The sequence below is a fragment of the Hordeum vulgare genome, chromosome 4H, assembly GCF_904849725.1.
Source record: "Hordeum vulgare subsp. vulgare chromosome 4H, MorexV3_pseudomolecules_assembly, whole genome shotgun sequence".
Classification (NCBI taxonomy): Eukaryota; Viridiplantae; Streptophyta; class Magnoliopsida; order Poales; family Poaceae; genus Hordeum; species Hordeum vulgare.
The window spans coordinates 293122825-293136921 of NC_058521.1; positions in this window are offsets into that span (position 1 = coordinate 293122825).

Sequence of the window (14097 nt, forward strand, 5' to 3'; positions counted from 1 at the left end):
TCGACAACCTACTCAAGTTCTATCTTCCTCCCACTCAATACTTTCGAGAGAAACTCCTTCTCAAGAAAAGCTCCGTTTTTAGCAACAAAGAATTTGCCCTCGGATTTGGGATAGAAGGTATACCCAACTGTCTCCTTTGGGTAACATATGAAGACGCACTTTTCCGCTTTGGGTTCCAGCTTTTTAGGCTGAAGCTTTTTGACATATGCATCACATCCCCAAACTTGAAGAAACGACAATTTTGGTCGTTTTCCATACCACAGTTCGTATGGTGTCGTCTCAACGGATTTTGATGGTGCCCTATTTAAAGTGAATGCAACTGTCTTTAATGCATAACCCCAAAACAATAATGGCAAATCATTAAGAGACATCATAGATCACACCATCTCTAATAAAGTACGATTACGATGTTCGGACACACCATTACGCTGTGGTGTTCCAGGCGGTGTCAACTGTGAAACAATTCCACATTGTCTTAAGTGAGCACCAAACTCGAAACTCGGGTATTCACCCCCACGATCAGACCGTAGGAACTTGATCTTCTTGGTATGATGATTTGCAACTTCACTCTAAAATTGCTTGAACTTCTCAAACGTTCCAGACTTGTGCTTCATTAAGTAGACATAACCATATCTACCCAAATCGTCAGTGAAGGTTAGAAACTAACGATATCCGCCGCGTGCCTCCACACTCATCGGACCGCATACATCTGTATGTATGATTTCCAATAAGTCACTTGCACGCTCCATTGTTCCGGAGAATGGAGTCTTAGTCATCTTGCCCATGAGGCATGGTTCACACGTGTCAAGTGAATCAAAGTCAAGTGACTCCAAAAGTCCATCGGAATGTAGTTTCTTCATGCGCTTTACACCAATATGACCTAAGCGGCAGTGGCACAAAAACATGGCACTATCATTGTTAACTCTAACTCTTTTGGTCTCAATGTTATATATATGTGTATCATCGCTATGAAGATTCAATATGAACAATCCTCTGACATTGGGTGCATGACCATAAAAGATATTACTCATAGAAATAGAACAACCATTATTCCCTAACTTAAACGAGTAACCGTCTCGCAATAAACAACATCCAGATATAATGTTCATGCTTAACGCAGGCACTAAATAACAATTATTTAAGTTCATAACTAATCCTGATGGTAAATGAAGTGAAACTCTGCCGACGGCAATTGCATCAACCTTGGAACCATTTCCCACGCGCATCGTCACTTCATCCTTCGCTAGCCTTCGCTTATTCCGCAGTTCCTGTTTCGAGTTGCAAATATGAGCAACAGAACCGGTATCGAATACCCAGTCACTACTACGAGAGCTGGTTAAGTACACATCAATAACATGTATATCGAATATACGTGATTTTTCCTTGGCCGCCTTCTTATCAGCTAGATACTTGGGGCAGTTGCGCTTCCACTGACCCATACCCTTGCTATAATAACACTCCGTTTCAGGCTTAGGTCCAGCTTTGAGTTTCTTCATCAGATTGGCGACAGGTTTGCCGCTCTTCTTGGAATTACCCTTCTTTCCTTTGCCGTTTCTCTTAAAACTAGTGGTCTTATTCACCATCAACACTTGATGCTCTTTACGGAGTTCTGACTGTGCGACTTTTAGCATCGCGAATAGCAGGCCGGTTGACTTGTTCATCCCTCGCATGTTATAGTTCAGCACAAAGCTCTTGTAGCTTGGTGGCAGTGATTGAAGAATTCTATCAGCGATAGCCTCTTGCAGGAGTTCAATCCCTAGCTCAGCTAGACGATTTGAGTACCCAGACATTTTGAGCACATGTTCACTAACACACGAATTCTCCTCCATCTTGCAAGCATAGAATTTATCGGAGGTCTCATACCTCTCGATCTGGTCGTTCTTATGAAAGATAAACTTCAACTCCTAGAACATCTCAAATGCTCCATGACGCTCAAAGCGATGTTGAAGTCCTGTCTCTAAGCCATACAAGACTGCACATTGAACTACTGAGTAGTCCTCCTTACGTGTTAACCAAGCGTTATTAACATCTTGGTTAGCCGTAGCGGGTGGTTCATCTCCTAGCACATCATTAAGGTCATAATCCTTCTTCCCAGCTTGCAGGAGCAACTTAAGATTACGAGCCCAGTCTACAAAGTTGCTTCCATCATCTTTCAACTTAGTTTTCTCTAGGAACGTATTAAAATTCAGGGTGACTGTCGCGTGAGCCATTGATCTACAACACAAATATTTCAAAGTGGACTTAGACTATGTTCAAGATAATTAGAGTTTAACTAATCAAATTACTTGCTAAACTCCCACTCAAAAAGTACATCTCTCTAGTCATTTGAGTGGTACATGATCCAAATTCACTAACTCAAGTCCGATCATCACGTGAGTTGAGAATAGTTTCAGTGGTAAGCATCTCTATGCTCATCATATCAACTATACGATTCATGCTCGACCTTTCGGTCTCATGTGTTCCGAGGCCATGTCTGCACATGCTAGGCTCGTCAAGCTTAACCCGACTGTTCCGCGTCTGCAATTGTTTTGCACCCGTTGTATGTGAACGTTGAGTCTATCACACCCGATCATCACGTGGTGTCTCGAAACGACGAACTGTAGCAACAATGCATACTCGGGGGGAACACAATTTCGTCTTGAAATTTTAGTGAGAGATCACCTTATAATGCTACCGTTGTTCTAAGCAAAATAAGGTGCATAAAAGGATTAACATCACATGCAACTCATAAGTGACATGATATGGCCATCATCTTGTGCTTCTTGATCTCCATCACCAAAGCATCGGCACGATCTTCTTGTCACCGGCGCCACACCATGATCTCTATCAATGTGTCGCCATCAGGGTTGTCGTGCTACTTATGCTATTACTACTAAAGCTACGTCCTAGCAATATAGTAAAGACATCTGCAAACACAAACGTTGGTTTAAAGACAACCCTATGGCTCCAGCTGGTTTCCGTACCATTGACGTGCAAGTCGATATTAACTATTACAACATGATCATGTCATACATCCAATATATCACATCACGTCATTGGCCATATCATATCACAAGCATACCTTGCAAAAACAAGTTAGACGTCCTCTAATTTGTTGTTGCATGTTTTACATGGCTGCTATGGGTGTCTAGTATGATCGCATCTTACTTATGAAAATACCACAACGGAGATGTGCAAAATGCTATTTAACCTCTCCAAGGACCGCCTCGGTCAAAAACAATTCAACTAAAGTTGGAGAAACCGACACCCGCCAGTCATCTTTATGCAACGAGGTTGCGTGTCAATCGATGAAACCAGTCTGTCGTAAGCATATGAATAATGTCGGTCCGGGCCGCTTCAATCCAACAATACCGCTAAATCGAGAAAAGACTAAGGAGGGAAGCAAATCGAACATCAGTGTCCACAAAATCCTTTGTGTTGTACTCGAGATAACATCTACGCATGAACCTAGCTCATGATCTACGTACCCTTGTAAATCGCACAGTAGGAAGCGTGAAGAAACGCGGTTGATGTAGTGGAACGTCTTCACGTCCCTCGATCAGCCCCACGAACTGTCCCATGAACCGTCCCGTGATCTGTCCCATGATCCGTTCCTTTCTAGTGCCGAACGGATGGCACCTCCGCGTTCAGCACACGTACAACTCGACGATGATCTCGGCCTTCTTGATCCAGCAAGCAAGACGGAGAAGTATATGAGTTCTCCGGCAGCATGACGATGCTCTGGTGGTGGTGATGATCTACTCCTGCAGGGCTCCTCCCGAGCTTCGCAGAAATATGATCTGGAGGAAGAACTATGGTGTCTAGATCTGAGTTACACGTGGCAAAAGTTGTCTCAAATCAGCCCTAGACAACCACTATTTATAGGAGGGAGGGGAGGAAGCTTGCCTTGAGGGCCAAGCCCTCAAGGGTGCGCCGGCCGGGAGGAGAGGAAGATTCCTACTCCAATTAGGATTGGAAAGTGGAGTCGTTCTCTTCCTTCCCACCTCCCCTTTTTGTTCCTTCTTTGGTTTTCTTCTCTTTGTGCATAGGCCCTCTTGGGCTGTCCCACCAACCCACTAAGGGCTGGTGAGCCACCCCTAAGGCCATTGGGCTTCCCCCGGGTGGGCTGCCCCCCTCCCGGTGAACTTCCAGAACCCATTCGTCACTCCCGGTACAATGCGAGTAATTCCCGAAAACCTTGCGATAACCAAATGAAACCATCCTACATATCAATCTTCGTTTCCGGACCATTCCGGAAACCCTCATGCGTCCGAGATCTCATCCGGGACTCCGAACAACATTCGGTAACCACACACATAACTCAACTATAATAAATATCATCGAACCTTAAGTGTGCAGACCCTGTGGGTTCGAGAACTATGTAGACATGCCTAGAGGCACTCCATGGTCAATATCCAATAGCGGGACCTGGATGCCCATATTGGATCCTACATATTCTTCGAAGATCTTATCGGTTGAACCTCAGTGTCAAGGATTCATATAATCCCGTTTGTCATTCACTTTGTCCTTCGGTATGTTACTTGCCCGAGATTCGATCGTCGGTATCCGCATACCTATTTCAATGTTGTTACACGCAAGCCTCTTTACTCATTCCGTAATACAAGATCCCGTGACTTGCACTTAGTCACATTGCTTACAAGGATTGTGTGTGATGTTGTACTACCGAGTGGGCCCTGAGATACCTCTCTGTCACACGGAGTCACACATCCCAGTCTTGATCCATACTAACTCAACGGACACCTTCGGAGATACCTGTAGAGCAACTTTATAGTCACCCAGTTACGTTGTGACGTTTCATGCACACAAGGTATTCCTCCGGTGCCTGTGAGTTATATGATCTCATGGTCATAGGAACAAATACTTGACACGCCGAAAACAATAGTTTGGGTCTAGTCCATCACATGATTCTCCTAATGACGTGATCCAGTTATCAAGCAACAACACTTTGCACATAGTCAGAAAACCATGACTATCCTTGATCAACTGCCTAGCCTACTAGAGGCTTGCTACGGACATTGTTTTGTCTATGTATCCACACATGTATCTATGTTTTCATTCAATACAATTATAGCATGGGCAATAAACGATTATCTTTAAACAGGAAATATAATAATAACTATTTATCATTGCCTCTAGGGCATATTTACAACACACTGCTCCTCCGGGGTTTTGTCGATGGGGTACGGCAGAGTGTGTATGCACCCCGCGGTGGGGAAGATATTGGTGCACCAAGGACGATATATCTCAACTGATAAGGGTAGATCAAAACGAGCATGACATAGATAGTACCATTACAACTTATATAGATAGATCAACTCATAGTACCATAAGTAGCAATAACTTAATAATAGAAAGACAGATAACATAGATAGTTCGGGCCAACCAAGCCCGTAGCTTACAACTTATAAATATCATAACACAAACATAGATAGATAAATTTAGATAAAAAAGATAGATTGATGGGTAGATAGTGTGCCTTCCTTGCTCCTCCTCGCTCTTCCTCCACCTCGCTCCTCCTCCTGGGGCCCTTCACTGCTGCTCCGGTGTGTTGTCGATGGGGTACGGTAGAGCGTGCATGTGCTCCACGGTCGGGAAGATGTTGATGTAGTCCGTGAAGATGTTGTGGGTGGTGAAAGAAATGAACGCCTAGCCACACCAGAATACATGATCGAGGAGGTAGAACGCCTCGACGGAGTTGGTGAAGTGTGAAGGATAGCAAACACATCCCCGTTGTGGATGACCTCCTCGACTCGGTACATCCTTGTAGATCCCCGAGGGAGGTGGCCGAATCCGAGCGCAAGGAAGGTGTTGGTGAATTCCCTTGCACTCCTCCATCTTGACATCGCCCACACACGGAGTTTGTTCTCGACGTACACCTCGACGGGGTAGAGCCTCTCCGACAAGATGGGGGGAAAGCTGAAGGTTTGCCGGGTGTAGAATAGTGACCTGTTCATGGCTGTGCCGGCATGGTTTTGGGGTTTTTTGTGGTGGTGAGAAGAGGATGAAGAGGGTCCGGATGCTGATGGGAGAGGATGGGTGAGCAGGAGGAAGATGATAGGTGGCTTAAATAGCCCTAGTGCGACGTGTTTTACACCGGGTGGAAGTAATGCGCGGGCGGTGTTGAGTGGCATCGGGAGAGGGGAGCGTACATGGGGTTGTGTACACGCATGGGAAACCGAAATCGACATCAATAGCGAGGCTGCAACGTTTCAGCACGCGCAAGCTCTGTGCCGTCGGTCTGGGTTCACGCCTGCTCGTTTTGTTCGTGTGTTGCCCGTGCATGCAAGTATGGCATCATGGTAGTACTGCCAACAGCTCACATAGCACACTGGCCATTGAAAACATGTGGAGAGATGAGCAGCATCTAGAATAGACAAGCAACGACGTGCGATGGGGAGCAAAGCTTACATGTGTGTACATGCATGGGAAACCGAAAGCGGCATCAATAGCCAGGCTGCAGCTGTGTGTCGTCGGTTGGGGTTCACGGCTACTCATTCTATACGTATGCCGCCCGTGCATGCAGGTGTGGCATCATGGTAGTACTTCCAACAGCTCACGTACCACACTAGCCATTAAAAACGCGTGGAGAGATGAGCTCGATCCAGCAGCTAGCGATGGTCGGGCATGTACGCTGCGAGGGCGGGCCGAGAAGGGTTGCGCGCGCATGCATGCATGCTTTTTAGGCCTCTTCAAATTGGATCAGCGTGGTGTCCATCGGTCCAACGGGTGGGTCGCTTTAATTAAGCCCAACAATACATTGTTGGCCTTCTCACTCTGATCCAACGTAAAAAAAATAACCACCACACAGATCAGCCTACCAGAGTGCAGCTCGCGGATCGGTGACGTAGCCCTAGTGCCTGATCCAGACCGTCCATTCACAGTGATCCAATGGCTCAGAGGGGTGTGGGGTTTTGAGGCGGTTTTGAGGTGTTTTGAGAGGTTTTCAACGGTTAGGGTTGAGCATAACTAATTCGAAAAAATTACAAAAATGTAAAACTTGTGTCGATCATCGTTCTATGTGACTAAGTATATAGTAAAAATAAGAAACTTGGTATATAGAGTTTTTCATGAAAAAGCCTTCACAAACTTGGCTATCACGAACGAGGATGTATGGTTTTCAAGGGTTAGGGTTGAGCATAACTAATTCAAAAATATCAAAAAAATAGAAAACTTGTGCCAATCATCGTTCTATGTGACTAACTCGATAGGAAAAATAAGAAACCTGGACTATGGAGTTTTTCATGGAAAAACCTTCCCAAAGATGGCTATCAAGAACAAGGTTGTAGGGTTTTCTAGAGAAGTGAGCTAGGGTTTAGTGTTACTGTAATGCCCCAGATGTACCCCTTTCCATATTTGGGAACCTTTCCTATTTTGGAACCGTGTTTTCATGCTATTAGAGTTATCATTTCATGTGGTTTGTATTGTGTCTCCATCTTGCATCATGGCATTCATTGCATTCATGGCAATCCCTTTGTGTTGATGTTGTTTGATCCTTTATGAGTGCTAGTGTGATGTGATGATGTTTTCCAAACATTGGTGTTTTTAAACAAGGTTTCAAAACCCCTTCTCCATTATTATTTGAGCTCATGTATTAACTTGTTTAAAACCTGTTTGAAAAATATTGATCTTTTAGTGTGTTATCTTGTGGTTGAGGGGCATTGACTTGGGGTTTTAAAACTTAAGTTAAGTGGGGTGTTATTTACCAAAAAAACATATTAAATTCAGTTTTGAATTTAATTTACTTGCTTCAAAAATCAGTTTTATAGTTTATTTAAATTGGGCATAATTCCCTCATGCCCGAGGTGATCTTCTTTTTATCTTTAACACCCTGTGTTACTCTAGGTTCTTTTTGCCTTCTTTGGTTTATTGGAAAATAGAAAAAAACCCTTTTATCTTTTCTTCTGTGGTTATCAGCCGCAGGTGGGCTGGCTCCCTCCTTCCCCCTGGCCATGTTCTTCTTTCCTCGCATGCGGCCCGTGAGACGTCCGTCTCCTTCCTCTCGCTGTCGTCACCCCTATACGACCGAAGGACAGCCACCGATCCTTTCCCCCCTTCGATCTTGCGGCTCCAAGCACGCATCCCGAGGCCATTTAAGCAGTCGGTGTCTCCCCCTGTGCTCTAGGGTTCCATTTTCCCCCTCCTATCTCTCCCTGGTGCCATCGGGGGCGATCCCGAGCAACCCCATCTCCATGGCCGGAACCTAGTGAGCTCGGCGCCGGCGGATCGGCGCCATTTGTGCTTCCCCGATAGGAACAAGAGCACACGATGGACACGGGAGGTCCATTCCCGAGGAGATCGCACGATGGGAGCTGCTACGTGGACGTCCTCGACGACCTCCTCTTCTTCCACTCCGGCAACTTCTGCAACACCTCGTCGGCGAGCCCTTCTGCCTCTCCATCCGCGGGCCCCTTCCTCTCAACGCTAGGTGACGAAGCCCCTACTCTCCTCCGCTTCCTCTCTCCGTTAGCCGTGTACGAGCCATGAGCTCAAGGCCTACAGGAGTTGCACCGGCAGGTTGATGCAGCTGCGGCCGTTGCTTGCTGTTGCTTGCACATGCATGCACTCGCGCAAGAGCATAGCTCCTCTAGTTCGTGGCCGAGGCGTCCCTCTCGTAGTCTTAGAGTAGCCATAGTAGACCCCGCAGACGCATCGTACATGTGTAGGATGACCTGCTGCGGTGAGCCTCATCACCAGCGCCTCTCTGCAAAAGCAGAGCAAGGCCCCGCCTTTTTTCATGTTTTCCCAGTCATGGATCCCCGTAAGACAGTAGCACCACGCCAGCTGAGCTGGTTTGAACCCATGCGCGCAGAGCGACGTGACGCGGGTTCGATCCCCCGCAGGGCCCTTTTTATTTTGGTTTTCACTGGTGATAGTGCTCGTTAGAGAGAGTCAACCTGCCCCTTCCCCTTCTCTGTCGAGAGCGAAGTGCTAGCCTAGTGGTTTGGCGTCTGTCGTGGCACCAGGGTGGTCCTGGGTTCGAATCGAGGGGCCTCCCCATTTTATTTTGTTTTCCCCTTGTTCATTTTTTCCCTTTTCCTTGTCTTGTGCAGCAAGTATTCTTTCTCCTTTTTTTAGCAAAACCAGGGGGTTTTATCCCTTCAAGGCTTAGCTTGTATGCATGTATGTGTGTGAGTGCATGTGTGTGCATGGTAGTGTGAGTAAGTGTGTGAGAGAGTGCTTGTGCTCATGGGTGTGTGTATGTATATGTCAGTGTGTGTGTGCGTGCATGTGGGTGCACACATGCACATGTACAAGAGGTCCTAGCCCCTCATGTTGCACCTATCGATGTGTGTGTGTGTGAGTGTATGTCCTTGAGTGTGTATGAGCACATGTATGTGAATGTGTGTGCTCATGCATGTGTGTGTGTGTATAAGTGTGCACATGCACTTGTGCATGAGGGCTAACCCCTCATCCTTGCCACATTGGAGTGATGTGGTTGTGTGTGGGGCTTGTGTGGGTGCGTGTGTAGGTGTTGATGTTGCTACTTGTGCTATATTTACATGTGATATTGTTCCTATATGTCATATTGGATTCTAGGGTTGATTTTCAAGCTACCTTGTTGGCTAGATGTTACATGCAAGTACCCATGTATTATAGATGTTTTTGGGGTAGAATCATCCCAGGAATCCATTGGTGCAATCAGATTTCACTTTAGAGAAACTTCATAAAACTGTCATTTTCTGTCATGATGCCATGTTTAGTGCTTTGTATTAGGTGATGCCTTGACCCTATGAGGATGAATCCTTGATGTAGTGGTAGTGGGTGAACACCTCTACATCATGGGGTCTTTGTTTTGTTCTTAGGAATTTGTATGCACCTATTGTGCCTTGTAAAAGTTGACACTTGGCTGAAACTGACAGATTTGTGAAAATCTATGATTTTCACCAAGTCCGGGAATCTGATGTTATTTTCTTCCCCTGTTGTTTTGGTTGCATTAGCTCCTGCATTGGGAATCAGCCCATACAACAAACTAAAGTTTGTGGGATTTTGTGTTTGTCTAGCTCCCTGTTCAATTTCATGCTTATACACTTCCTGTAGATATCATTTTGGAGGCTGCAAAAATGCTTCAGAGCATAAGCAGCTGGTGAAAATCTATGATTTTCACAGAGTCCCAGAATCTGTGATATTTTGTCCAAGTTAGTGCCTGTAGATCTGCTCAGGTGTGATTCCTTTGTATTAACTTCTTGTTCAAGGTTGTAGAGCTTTTGGATGGCTTTTGCCAAATATCTTGTTTGGCTCACTTGGATGGCTTCAATTAACTCAACTAATGCATATGAAGGTGACTCGAATAGTGATGCATGCTTCCTTCTTCACACATGCATCATAATGCTTGTTGCATCATGTTGTGTTGGTGTTCATTGGTTGTTATCTTATCTTGGGTAGCATCGGGATCGGAGAGCGAGTACGTGGATTCTGGAGAGTACGTGCAGGAGGATCAAGAGGAGTTCCAAGCTGAAGACATCATAGGAAGATGATCATGACCTTGATACCGTATCTAGCTTTGTTATTCTTAGAATCACGTTTCCTTCGATGCATGCTCGCTGCCTACCACTTGATATAAATGCCACCTATCATTGCCATGAAACCCAAACACCTCCCTCTCCTAGCAAATGTTGTTTGGCTAAGTAGGCTTGCTCTACCTCTAATGAGTAGCTTTGCTAGTTGCAGGTGCCAGCTGTCTCATGTGATAACATGAGTATTTTGATATCATTATGTTAGTCTGCTATTTAGTTAATGCACCTATATACTTGGTAAATGACGGAAGGCCTAGCCTTTTGCCGGGTATTCCATTGTTGCCGCCTTAGTTTCGGTTACCGGTGTTTGATTCCATAACTGATCGCTCCTAACATGTTAGGGGTAGTTATGGGGACCCCCTTGATAAATCGTGTAGTGTTATGGCTTGTCAGGTAGGACCCAACATTGGTTTAAATTTGCTAATCACCTAATAATAATTTCCATAGGGAATAGCTACCCCGAGGATTTAATCAACAACAGGGGCCAGTGCTCCTCATGAGTGTTGGTCCACCCACCTAGCAGTCGGCGATGCCACGTCAGGGCAACTTGAGGCATTTGGTCATTGTTCACTATGCATAGACGGTGTTGTCCTGAGAAAGAGATACGCAGCTCCTATCGGGTCATCGACACACCGGGAGGTCCTGCTAGAGTTGTCTTACCTTAGCGATATATCTTGTGTATAGGGATTCCGGTGAGACTTTGGGTCTCCTCAAAGTTGAGGTTTTCCTCTAAGGAATCCGACGAGATCACAAGTTTCATGATAGAGGATTACTTTGCGGCCCGTGGCAGTTTGTGATGGACTAGTTGGAGCACCCCTGCAGGGTTTAATCTTTCGGAAAGTCGTGCCCGCGGTTATGTGGCAAACATGGATAATTTGTTAACATCCGGTTCTAGACAACTTAAAGTAATTCTAATAAAAACTGCCAACTGTGTGCGTAACCATGACTGTCTCCTTCGAAGACCACTCTTCGATCGGGAACACGGTGGGGTTATGTTTGAGGTAAGTAGGTGTTCAGGATAACTTAGTGATCATCTAGTATTCGATCGCTCGCGTTGACCACTATATAAATTACTCTGATCATCGTAAGTTTGCCACCATATATGCTTAGGTTGTTGCAAACCCATACACTACACCTTCCTCACCTAATAACTTGACTAGATTCAGTACCAAGGTCATTAGATTGTTGAGTCCCCATGGCTCAAAGATTACTACAAACCCCAACAGGTACAGGTACGCCCGACGCGGGAGATCCTGATGACAACCAGCTAAAGTGGGAGTTCGATGAGGACTCTGGCTGTCTGTATGTGAACTATCCGGAAGACTGAGGCCGTGGTCGTGATTGTGGGCTAGCATACGGGATATGTTAGATCATCTGTTTTCCTGTTTAAGTCCATAGCTGGACTTGCTGCTACTCGGAATAATGTGTGTCTGTAAGCTATGATATATTCTTAACAGATGGAAAGTGTATGCCCTACTTGTTAATCTTTATTTATGTAATGTGATGATTATCCCGTTTGCGAAACGCGTAAATGCGCCCCTTTCCCCTTTTTAGGCCTCGCCCCCAAATAAGGAAAGGGCCGCATCTTAGTCGTTACATGTTACGTATGTCATATTTTACAGCAGTTCTGGTTGTGTCTTAAAGAGTCCTTGTAGCTTGCTATGAGTGGGGGAAGCTTCGTAAGTCGTGTGCACTGCCTTGCACAGGATGGCTACTGTAAATTCGAGCCCGTGCGATCTTATCCACGAAGATATCGGATAGAATCTCTGTCATACATTTGTTCCGAACAGTTCTAGCTCATACTTGGTTTGCAAGTGGTCTTTAATCAGATTTTGTCGACAGTCACTTTGAGGAAGCATTCTTACTATTTTGTTCGAGTGCAATTGCTAAATATTCTTGTTTAGATATTCTTGCCTTTTGATTCAGCTTTACCTTAAATGTTATTCTCTGGTCTAATGTGTTGTCCATCTTCCGGATGGCTCCACCAACTCGTCCGAATCCGGGTCGCGAGGGTGCTGATGTTTCGCCACCACCCCCTCCGCCTCCTCCCCGCCGCCACCTCCTCCTGCAGAGGCTTGGCAAGTGGTGATGGTTGCAACAAATGCTAACACCCAGATGTTAATCCAGCTATTGCAAGAGAGGACAAATCAGCAGCAGGGCAATTTAAACCATGGTGGTAATCAGTTTGCATCTCTGAGTCAATCCCTGGCAAATCAGCCGAAGACCTTCACGTCGTGTGATCAATCGTTTGACGCTAAGGACTGGATTCGGGACATGAACAAACACTTTGAGTGCAGCAATGTCCGTCTAGAGGACTTCGTCAAGTTTGCAACGTTCCAGCTCAAGGGGCAGGCAACAGTTTGGTGGCAGCAGTTGAAGGACTCCAGGGGTGGCAGATTGATCAGTTGGGATGAGTTATGCAGAGATTTCAGGTCCCACTATATCCCGTCTAGCTTTGTGGAAGAGATGCGTGAGAAGTTCAGACGCTTGAAGCAAGGTGGTTCCTCTGTGTACAAGTACAACGTCGAGTTCCTTGAGCTGGCTCGATATGCCTTGCAAGACATTCGAGATCAGAAGAGCAAGATCTATCAGTTCAGAGGTGGTCTGAGAGAGAAATTGCAGCTGACCCTCACCTTGCACGATCCCGATGAGTTTGATAAGTTCTATAACTTGGCTCTCAGGGCTGAGGCAGCTTTGCAGAGGGTGGAGAATTCGAAGAAGCGTTTCAGAGAGTCCAGTTCGTCACCCTCAACTCAGGTGGTTCCGAAGCAGTAGAAATACTTGGTGTCTCCTCCTCCTCCTCGGCAGACTCAGCAGTTCAAGAAATCAGGTAGTCGTGGTTCTTCCCACCCACCCAACCCAGCTTTCCAGCAGAGGTTTCAACAGCAGAAGCAAGGGAATCCTCGGGTGGAGTTCCGTTAGCCGGCAGATGTTACTTTTCACAAGTGTGGGCAGAAGGGTCACTATGCCAACAAGTGCACCTCTCAGCTGCGTCTTCCGCCCCTCCTCCAGGGAAGCCTCCAAGCAATGTTATAGTGAAGTTCAACCCCAGGTCTGCGAGAGTCAATATGGTGAATGCAACTAAAGCAGACAACTCCTCAGACGTGTTTATGGGTAATCTCCTCGTTAATAATGTTCCTGCAAAGGTTTTATTTGATTCTGGTGCATCGCATTCATTCATTTCAAGGCCTTTCTCATTGAAGCATGGGTTCCCAACTCGTGAGTTGCCTAAGTCTCTGTCAATTGTGTCTCCTCGCAATATCTTTAATTCCCACATGGTAGTTCCGGATGTTTCTGTCGAGATGGGTGATTATGCTTTTCTGGCTTCTCCTATTATCCTTGGCAACTCTGGTATTGATTTGATCCTTGGGATGGATTGGTTGGCTATGAACAAGGCGTCTATTGATTGTGAAGCTAAAGAAGTGAAGCTAACTCATTCTTCGGAGGACGTGATTATCTTCGCAGCGCGTGATGACATGGTCCATCTGTTTTCCTTGAATGAGAAGGGTGATATCTCTCCAATTTCCAAGTCCCAGTGGTGTGCGAATATGAAGATGTTTTTCCGGAAGAACTGCCAGGAATG